The sequence below is a fragment of the Chelonia mydas genome, chromosome 13 (genome assembly GCF_015237465.2).
Source record: "Chelonia mydas isolate rCheMyd1 chromosome 13, rCheMyd1.pri.v2, whole genome shotgun sequence".
Lineage (NCBI taxonomy): Eukaryota > Metazoa > Chordata > Testudines > Cheloniidae > Chelonia > Chelonia mydas.
The window spans coordinates 1930188-1940961 of NC_051253.2; the positions used below are offsets into that span (position 1 = coordinate 1930188).

The window sequence follows — 10774 nt, forward strand, 5'->3', positions numbered from 1 at the left end:
GAGCTGGCCACAGCTGCGGCTGCTTCCCCAATCAGCCCGGCTTGGCTGCTTTTAACCCCTGCAGGCGCCCCACTACATAAAACTATGATTAACCAATCAAGGTTTCCCCAGCCAACTCCTGAATGTCACCCCACAGCTCTGTCCTGCCCCGTTGATTTCATTGCATAACAACATCCATGTAAAATTAAACGTATTACGAGTACATTGCTCTTCCGGCTATTTCTGAGCTATGTCACTGACGGCAGGAGACTACACAAAGAAACAAGCCAGAGCCAGTCTAATATTGGGAAAATGTGTTCATGAAGATGTTAGCAAATTCCAGCTCACAATTTGGCTCAGCTGTATTCATGTACCTTTCTGTTAGATTGCTCTGCAGACACTTAGACTCTCAGTTTCTATTCATATTTGTGGAAGATTTTATTTGCACAAATAACCTGTATTCCCGAGCAAGAGCAATCACTCATTATTCACCGTCTGTGGTATGCTCAAAAACACCTAAGCAACTATGTTTCTAAGTCATCTGGGTGCTTTGGAAAATCCCACCCTACCTGTCGTTCCTTATTTTCCTATTTACAAAGTTTCAATTACCCAACCGAGAACCGGACGTAAACCCACACAATGTAGGTGTCCAATCACTCATACCAAATAACCACAGCCTTCAGACCACAGATAATCCACAGGGGCAATTTTGTTCAGACAAATGGCTTGACAGACAGTTGAAATTAGTGAACAAGTTGGGGAAAATCCTCATGAGTTCATGGATAGTTTTGTGAACAGGGGAAAAAATACCCAGATTCACCGAGATTCTGATGAATTCACTTGTTTCTGATGAATAGTGTGCCTAGCTCTAATCAGGCTCATTAAGTATCACAGCCTCTGAAACCTGTCACCCAAGACAAGACTTACTTTTAAATTCAGCCCAGTGGACTAGGGAGAAATGACGGGAAGGCTTCCCAGCCGGTATTGGATCGTTCCAAGGGACCAGTGCTGCGCAGGAATAGAAAGAGATCATTACGGCATTGACCAAATGGGTGTAGATGTGGGTGTAGAGTGAGATGGGGGATTGATCGAATGGGTATAAAGAAAAGGAGGACTTGTGGCACCTTAGAGACTAACCAATTTATTTGAGCATGAGCTTTCGTGAGCTACAGCTCACTTCATCGGATGCAGTAGCTCACGAAAGCTCACGAAAGCTCATGCTCAAATAAATTGGTTAGTCTCTAAGGTGCCACAAGTCCTCCTTTTCTTTTTGCGAATACAGACTAACACGGCTGTTACTCTGAAACCTGTCAAATGGGTATAGTAAGCCGACAGCAGCTGAAACAGACACAGCCTCATGCTGCAATTCTGCCTTCCCTTTCTCACCACACTGAAATCTACTTCACAAAGCTGTAGGAGCGCTGAGAGATCTTCCTGCTGGTGGTCATGGGACTTCCAGAGCTGGGTCTGGAAAGGGGACACATCCTAGCTGGGCAGAGCAGAGAAACCTACAGGAGCTAAAGCATCCCACAAGGCAGGGATCCCGGTGAGAGCATGAATGCTGAATGCGGCCTTGCGGGGTTTCTACAGGGAAGGTGTTGCCTAGATTCAAATCGGTTTATGTAAGAGAAAAAGCTAGGCTTTAAAAGCAGCTTTTAAATGGGGTAGTAGCTCCTCCAATCAGATAGGGTAGTAGCTCCTCCAATCAGAGTATTTGGAGAGACTCTCAGGCACTACGTCCAGGGACCAGGTCTCCATCTACTATAATCTAAAAGCACAAATGAAGAGAAAATCAAAGTCCACGCAATGTTAAGGTTACAAAATGTGCAATAAAAATAACCAGCAAGCCCACTGTTGAGATTCCTACATCAAAGCTAGCCCCATCCACCGCACTCACCGTTCGCAGTTCCCATCAGCTGCACAATGGCAAGGTTAAGGACATTATTAACCACTGAACACATCTGCAAATCAATACACACGAGATAAAAACCTCAGCCAAATAACCGATTGCTGCCTGGCAGCGGGGAATAATCACATCAGAGAACGCGTGCGTCAGGTTTGGAACCAGATCATGCAATGAAACAATTGAATTTTTCTGACTGAGCTGGGAGGTGGGGCTGCAACTTCACAACAAACCAATTGGTTCCAGGGTTTTCCTCGGTCACATCTCTGGAGGCAGACAGGCTGCATGCAAGGGAAGAGGAGCTCATTTCCCAGGATCTGTCTCCTGCTAAGCAAGCAACTGATCAGAGCTGTCTGCAGACTCAGCAGCGTCGTCGTGAGCGCACTGGCCACCAGGATCAGCATCGTTGCCGGGAGCGTGCTGCAAGATGACCAAAACAAGGCAGCTAAAGCTATTGCTGGGCAGGAGGCACCGCAACTGCACCTGACAGCCCGCACTCCTGCTTGCGGTTCTGACACGTTCCTCAGTATTCCCATCCCGGGGAGCACTGGCCATTTCAGGGCGCACAAGCAGCAGCTCAGACACACCAGGGATGGTGCTCATTTGCTCCTGTTCAGATTCCTTTTGTGGACTAAAGGTTACAAAATTACAGGCAGGGCCCAAAGCCCAGACTAGCTGAGTTGTACTGCTATCCAACTCTGACCCAGGAAGGATTCACCTACTGTGTCTGTTTACAGCTCCTCCAATACAGCATCCAGCCTTCGGCCTCCTCGTGCTAAAACGAGGGTTATTGTGAAAGGATCAGATTTTCTAGAACAGCTTGTAGATCAAGGGAGGAAACCTTCCATGGTGCAGAATATGGAAAAATGCCCTGGCCCAGCACGCAGTGCTGATCCGCTGAGAAGCCTGCAGGCTGCAGAGATGCTGATTGCCAGGAAAATCCAGAGGCTGCATTAGTGCCAACGTTTTATTTAACCTTTCAGCAGCAACAATTAGTTGTTGGCTCCTGGGCTTGTGGCCTGCTGCTTATCAAAGAGAGCAGAAATCTGGGCCATGCGCTCCCATCCATTACTCAGCATGAAGCAAAGAAAAGCAGCAATACTGGCAGAGTGGGGTCAATGCTGACAATGTAGGGAGTGGAGCCAACAACTGCTTGCTTCCCACAGCCCCGAGCTGTCAGCAGCCCCTGGGCATTGACACATAGATGGGGCCAGAGATTTTCCTCAGAGCCCCAGCCATGCAGAGCCTAAAAAGCCTCACATCCTGCCTCTTCTCTAAGGCTGCTACCTCTCCCTCCTCGCTGTGGGGACCACAGATCATAAACCCTGCAACTTGAAACTCATCGAGTTCGGAGATCCGGCAGCGAAGGGAGTGATCTGGCCCTGACTAACCAGACCCTAGCCTCCAGCTGTGGGGATTCCACACCCTCCCTAAGAAACCTGTTCCAGAGCTTCGTGACCTTTCAAGTTAGAAAGTTTTTCCCAATATCTAACCTAAATCTCCCTTGCTGCAGATTAAGCCCATTACTTCTTGTCCTGCCTTCAGTGGACGTGGAGAACAATTCGTCGCTGTCCTCTTTAGAACAGCCCATAACGGATTGGAAGACTTATCAGATCGCCCTTCTGTTGTCTTTTCTCAAGGCTAAATTCGTGCAGTTTTTTTAAACTTTTCCTCTTAGGTCAGGCTTTCTAAACCATTTCATCATTTCTGTTGCTCTCCTCTGGACACTCTCCAGTTTATCCACATCTAACCTGAAGTGCGGTGCCCAGAACCGGACACAGTTCTCCAGCTGAGGCCTCCCCAGTGCCAAGTAGAGGGGGACAATTACCTCCTATGTCTTACATACGACCCCCATTAACACATCCCAGAATGACACTAGCTTTTCCCACAGCTACATCACAGTGTTGACCCATATTCAGTTTGTGAACCACTGTAACCCCCAGATCGTTTTCAGCAGCGCGACCACCTGGCCAGTTCCTCCCCATTTGGGAGTTGTGCATTCAATTTTTCCCTGCTAAGTGAAGTACTTCACACTTGGCTTTATTGAATTTCTTCTTGCTGATTTCAAGCCATTTCTCTAATTTGTCAAGGTCTTTTTGAACTCTGTAGTCTGGTTCATGAGGAAATCTGCTACTGTGGCCATTTCATGGAATCTTTGGAATAAACTAAGTTAACATAGTTACTGGGTCAAACTCTGCTTTGAGTTACACACTGGTGTAAATCCAAAATAACTCCAGTTACTGCAATCAGTTATTTTGGATTTATACTGGTGTAGGTGAAAGATGATTTGGGTTTTAAGAACTTTCATGATGAAAATCCTGTATGCCTCCAAGGCCAAGTACAAGCAGTAAATAAGTCATCTAAACTATGCTGGCACAGCAGTGCCACATATGGAAATTCTAGGTACAAAATGATAGGAGTTAGAAAGTTTGGTATGTACAGTAAAGATTAAACAGTGCACTGAGCCATACTAATTAAGGCAGGTGGCGGGGGGCGGGAAATCACTGATACACACCCTGACTGGAACTCGATGTGTATGGCACCACCCAAACACCAGCATTCTTCAACACAGCATTTGATGAACCCACTGAATAACTAACCAGTCTGACCCTGACACGGGTGTTCATCTCCACGGAGATGTCAATCACTCCCAATGCAAAGCTGGATGAGCTGGAGAAACAAACGTGTTAAAACTACACACCGGGATAATTACACGTCCTGCTATTGAACCCTTCCATACAGGCACCCAAACTGGGCGGTGTGTTTCAGGTCATTCCGGCCTGGATTCAGACCCAGCTCATATTGCAGTTCACGCCAGAGTCTACACACCAGCCTTTTCATGATACTCCTGCCATCTGAGAACACGGACAACCCTCTAGCGCTTGCTGAGCTAAAACAGGGGCCTTCTCTCTTCACTAGGCTTGGGAGCTGAATAGTCGGCCCACGATTTTGGAAAAGCCTGTGCCCAGCATCCCTGCGATAACTGGGAAAGAAAACTTCCGCAAGCCCGTCTGTCAGAACCCAACAAGCCAAGCGAGTCTCCGTTGAGACGGATCACTGCAGGGCAGAGGCCAGAGTGATGAAAAGTAGTTACAATTAAAGCACAAAAGGGCTTTCAAGGTTCAAAGGAAGAGACCTGCGTTCACACTCAGTCGGCAGCATGCAGGCAGTCCAAGGGGTCTCCTTACCGTTCTGAAATGCCCCAGGACTGACAGCAGAGAAGGCCCCTGCGTCCATTCCCTGAGATGGGATCAGCAGGCCACAGAAGAGGACAATTCCCAGAAACTTGAACATCTTCCCTTCTGATAGCTGTTGAAAGAACGATCAGTCAACATCTGTGTGGAGCCGGGGAGCCAGACCCCCCCCTCCCCATAGCTCAACCTGCAAGTCTGAGGAAATGCAGAGATGGAAAGTGGAGAAATCAACACTGTCCAGAGCGGCGGGGTGGGGGGAATGAGCTGCAGCTCGACCTGAGCATCAACTAGGGGCAACAGACCCTGCAAAGCGAAGCTACAGCAATGAACCTCGACAGCAAGGGAGAAGCGATGGGTGCATATTAGAGCTTTGTATCTGAATTTTTTTTTAAATCGTGTTAGAAAACTAGTCTATGTACGTGTACGCTCACACGCCTTCCCTCCCCCCGCACTCCTAGGGCAGAGCCTCCACAGGTCCTCCACTGAGCAATGACAATTTACACCAGCGGAGGGCTTGCCGCACCTCTGTGCATCTCTCATCAAAGCTACATTTCCTGCCCTGGCAGTAGAAAGGTATCAGCCGCGAGCTCTGCGGGAAGATTTAGTGACTATTGAGACAGAACCGCAATGGAAATGCCCATAGCTCCACCGACTTCTGTGAAGCTTCCCTGATTCACACTAGCTAAGGATGTGGCCCCTTGTTTTACCGGGGTCGGGTTTTTTTTGCTCAGTGGGAGAGTTCTCTGTATCTGGCCACTGTGTCCGTGTTCTCCTTCCCCTCTGTCTCCCCCAGTGTGGAACGGGCAGGACTTCTATACCTGAAACTTGCCTAAGAATGAGAAAAATACAAGATGTGCTACAAACCCAAATATCCCCTGAGAAGGACAAATCCCACGAGTGGGGGGGGAAGGGGTTACCCACTCCCTGGATAATTATTGGAGCCCTTAAAACCTTAAAGAACTTCTAGAATAGGTTTTAAGTTAACATACGAGCATAGGGTTGGGACTGTTATGCAACAGGCTTGGGTCTCCAGTGCAGGGATCTGCAGCTCAGCAGACTGAGGACAGGAGCAGTTGCCTTCTGGCTGTAGGATGCCTCCTAAGGACCTTACACAAGCCTCTGTTGGCCAAAGAAAAGCAGGCTCTTAATGAGCAGGTATCAGGGAATGCAGAGCCCCAGAGCAACGTCTGACGTCAGACATCTGCAAGTCCTAGAAGTCAATGAAAGCTGCACGCACATATCTAAAGGCAGAATAGATCCAGAGTGAGATCGCTGCCCAACACCCGTTTTGCAGGCTCAGCTTCACCCCCACATTCTCCGCTCTGCTCCTGGAGGAAGAGGAGAAGGTTCTTATGACATACGCTCGGATGCTTCATTTTACAATACTCCAGGCACCTCTTTTACACTATAGATGGGCCAGCGCATCCACACTGGATATTTTCCAGTTATGAAGTTAGGAGCAAGGCTATTAAACTCAGCATCCTAAACCACTGCCCAAATTCTCTAACTGGGGTAAATTAGTGTCTTCTGCCTGGCCCCAAATCCCCCTGTAACTTCAACTGCTGAAAATCTTCTCCCTGCCTCTCCAAAACGACTGTGCTTTCCACAGAGAGGCAGGGAAACTCAGCGACTCTTACAGCTCTTCCCATTTAAGATGCCAAAAATGCCAAATTTAAGACACAAAAAGTATTTTTGAAGTGTCAATTGGACCAAAATTTCATTTAGAAAAAACAAAATGGAGTGTTTTGATAATATCAAAATGTCCCATTTCAACATTTTTCAAACATTTTCATTTAAAAATAACTTTCAAAATGAAAGTCATTGTTTTATGTATAAAAACAGTAAGATCTGTTTTAAAAGGGTGAAATCAGAACAAAAAGTGTTTTAATGTAAAGGTAACATTTAAATCCCAAAACGTTGGAGGAGGGGTTTCATTTCATTGCAAATTTCTTGTTTTTCTTTCTGTGTGGTTCGGAATTAAAGAAGGATTTTTACATTGCAGAATTTCCTGTGAAACAGCAAACTCAGTTGCCACATAGGTCTGTTCTACGCCAGTTTGAGCTGGGTTCCTGTCACCAGGTCTTGCCCAGTTCAGATGGTAAGAGAAACCCAGGGAAGCTCAACAAAGTCTGCACAGGGAAAGGGAAAGAACCCCCAGACTCTTCCTAGTCTGATACCTACAAGTGCCACGGCAGCCTAATGAAGACTCCTGCTTGTCCCTAAGCATGCAGTGGCCACTTTTACAAGATGCAGGTGATAGACACCCAGGCCTTCAGGCAATAGACACCCAGGTCCAAATCAGCTCCCTAACATGTAGATGGCTGGGACTCTGAGTATCACGGATTTCTAGAGTCCAACACCCAAGTTCCGTAGCACACAATAGGATTCTGTTCAGCCAATTTACTGTCACTCAGTGGCTCACCTGGCCCAAGCTGACCTAGCTGCATTACTAGAGCTTCCATTGCAAATACTGCCTGGCTCGCCCCAGCACCTCCAGTATTACACCTTCAGGTGGGCTCGAGATCACGTGGGGCTTGTCTCCCTTACGCTCAGGCTCCCAGCTGTCGGATACACCTGCTACCCATCGTCTGAACGCTCCCATTCGCTCCTGTTATTGTGTTCTCTGCACCCTGGGCGTGCTGCATCTCACAACCACTATCTCATGTCATACACAAAAAGCAGCCCCACGCTTCCGTCTGAACGACACAGAAGAGACCAAAACAAGAATGAACAAAGATACGGTTCTCCCTGAGCGAGCACAGGGGTGCAGGTTTCCTCTGTAGCAGGCTGCACTGGAAAATAAAACTACTGCTATGAGTTCGTACAGCGCACCCGGTGCACAGAATAGTGGGAGAAGTGGGAATCTTGGCTCTTTCTTTGCCAAATTTGATGACATTGCTGCTGTCCAGGATAGTTCACGGCTCCTGCCCTATTAGATCCTCCAAGCCACCCCAAACAGCAGACTGCCCCAGCCCTACAGAACCAGAGCATTTTCCAGCTCAGGTGTAGGGACTCACACAGCCTCGCTTGACAGAGCTCTGGCGAGATTAGGCTTAGGATGCATTTTCACCACCGGTGCAATTTAAACTGTGTGCACATTGAACTCTCAATATCTCAGACACGTCCTCAGAGGTGAATGGCGACCGCTGGCTCCTTGGAAGGCAGCAGTGTAGCTGCCATCTGTGACCAACATCATGAGCACACAAGCCGGGATTTTCCCTCATGGAGGCTGGGTTTTACCTTAGCCCTTTATCACCATCCGAAGAGGTTCTGATCCATGCAATTATATGACTTCGATCCCATGAAGTGCAGTATGTACATTGCAAGAACTAGTGCCCCGGAAGGTTGCAGACTTGTGTTTTATACCAGAGCGACACACACACACACCCATGAACATTTCTTTTTCTGAGACATTTTCCAAAAATCGGTTTTGGAGTTTTCAGCTAAAACCTGAATTTTAGTGAAGAAAGTGGATTTTTTAATTAAAGTTTCCATTTCATCAGGAAACCATTTACTGCTGGAAAAGTGTTTCAATGGAAAATTAGAGCAACAAGGTGGGGGAGGCAATATCTTTTACTGGGCCAACTTCTGTCCGCGAGAGAGTCACGGGTTCGAGCTACACAGAGCTCGTCTCTTCAGGAGCTTGGTCTTTCTCACCAACAGAAGTTGATCCTATGGAAGATATTCCCACACCCATCTTGCCTCTAACCTCCTGGGACCGATGCAGCTACAACACTGCCTGTATATCAATGGAAATGGTCGAACAGCTCTATTTTATACCCATATTGAGTCGTTTTTTAGTCTCTGTTTATCGCTGTTAGTTTAGCGCACCCTGACAGCCTGAGACCAATTCAGCAGGTCTAGAGGACATGGGGAAGGGGCCAGCAGCAGCCCATCCACCCCAGCATTGCAATCTTTGCAACCACAGGGGAGCTGATCTGGTGCTAGGCAGGGGTGGGAGATTGTCATACAAATGTCCGCGATGCAGTCACAGCGCAACCAGACCAGGAAAAGCCAGTAAAAAGAGGGGCTCCAGTCCGAAAGCTTTTCCTTGTGTGTGGAGGCAAATGTTTGTTTGACTTCTAGGATGCTAGAGTGAACCTGGGACTTGCTCTGGGCAGAAGTGAGGATGTTTTTACCGTCAGACCATTTCCTGCCACATGAACGCTGTAACAGCCAACGACTGTTCTGTGAATTCTAGACCACTCTGATATTTACAGACATCTTTTGTTTTGAATATTAAATTCCGAATGTTACGGTGCATGAAGATACTCCCTAATGAAAGCACTCATACAGCGTCCATGATTTCCTTGTGCTGCATTGCTCCTTTGTTTAGAACTTTTGTCCATCTAGCTTTGGACAGTTCGTGTATTTGCCTAAGCCAAGAGCTAAACCATGCTTGTCCCAGAGCATTGTGGGACATATGCCTTAGCATAAGCGAGCAAGAATAAGAATCATACAATTTAGCATGATCACCCAACACACACACACACACAAATCAAATATTAATACCATGCACATAACTAGTAATGTCGTGTGTGTGTGTGTGTATATGTACAACCTATATGTACTGGACAACAAAGGCCAGCAGATGGAATTAATTGTGTGACAAAGTTCCAAGCCTGTATTGGTGGGTCCCGCGCTTCTAGGCGGATTCAGTGGCCTCAGACACTTGGTAAGACCCCAATGTGACCTCCCTTTCTCGCTGTAGCGGTAAGCATCACAGCCTCTTGAGTTACTTTCATCACAGGCCAGTATGAGAGATGGGAAGGGGGAATACCCTGCACTCTCTGTTGCTCCGTAGAGCTCAGTGGGCGCAGTTCAACCTCCTGCCAGGATTGAGTCCTGCTTCCCCTCTCAAGGGGATCTCTGCAGAGTATGGGGGGAGGGGGAGAACCCAGGCCCACCCTCTACTCCGGGTTCCGGCCCAGGGACCCTGATGGCAGCAGCTGTTGGCGGCTTTCCCTTCACCACTGACGCTGCTTTGATTCCCTGGGCCACTTCCCCATGGTCCCCTTTTCCCAGCTTCGCCCTTACCTCAGGATTCAGGTAGGCTTCCTCTCCTCTAGCTCCTTTCACCTGGGCTCTCCCGAGAGAGCCGAAAAGGAGAGCTTTTAAGCAGTATGAGTGAGACTTTAATTGGTCCCAGCTGTCTCCATTAGCCTAACAGCCTTACTGACCCTTTGCCAGTTAATTGGGCTCAGGTGCCGACATTAGCCTAACGACCTTAAGTGGTTAATTGGCATCAGGTGTCTTGATTGGCCTGGAGTAGCCTTTGTTTGGCTATCCAGGGAATAGGGAACTGCTCATTTTGAGGCTGATATACCTGCCTTTCACTACAAGCAAAAACGTCCCAGGAGCCGTGCACGATGCCATTCTCGAAGATCTGATCTTCCCTAGAGAAATTGTGGGCAAGAGAATCCGCGTGAAACTAGACAGCAGCAGATTCATAAAGGTCCATTTGGACAAAGCAGAACAAAATAATGTTGAACACAAGGTGGAAACATTTTCGGGTGTCTACAAGAAGCTCACTGGCAAAGATGTTATTTTTGAGTTCCCAGAATTCCAGCTGTAAAGTGCAAGAATGACTGAACAAACAGTTTAATTATTCATTAAAAAAAATACTCTCTTTTATCCTTCTGGTCTGAGTCCATCACATTACTAATACACAAATCTTATGTGGGGGTGGGGAGCAGTA

General features: G+C 47.5%; 1 long non-coding RNA gene across 1 annotated transcript; it reads right to left on the minus strand.

Moving 5' to 3' along the window:
- Nucleotides 1-205: 205 nt before the first annotated feature.
- Nucleotides 206-10681, minus strand: LOC122462715. Its single transcript, XR_006285427.1, has 3 exons — nt 10509-10681; nt 1279-1286; nt 206-216 (listed from the first exon to the last, which is right to left on the minus strand). It is a non-coding gene; the product is annotated as an uncharacterized LOC122462715 (long non-coding RNA).
- Between the last annotated feature and the right edge of the window lie 93 nt (nt 10682-10774).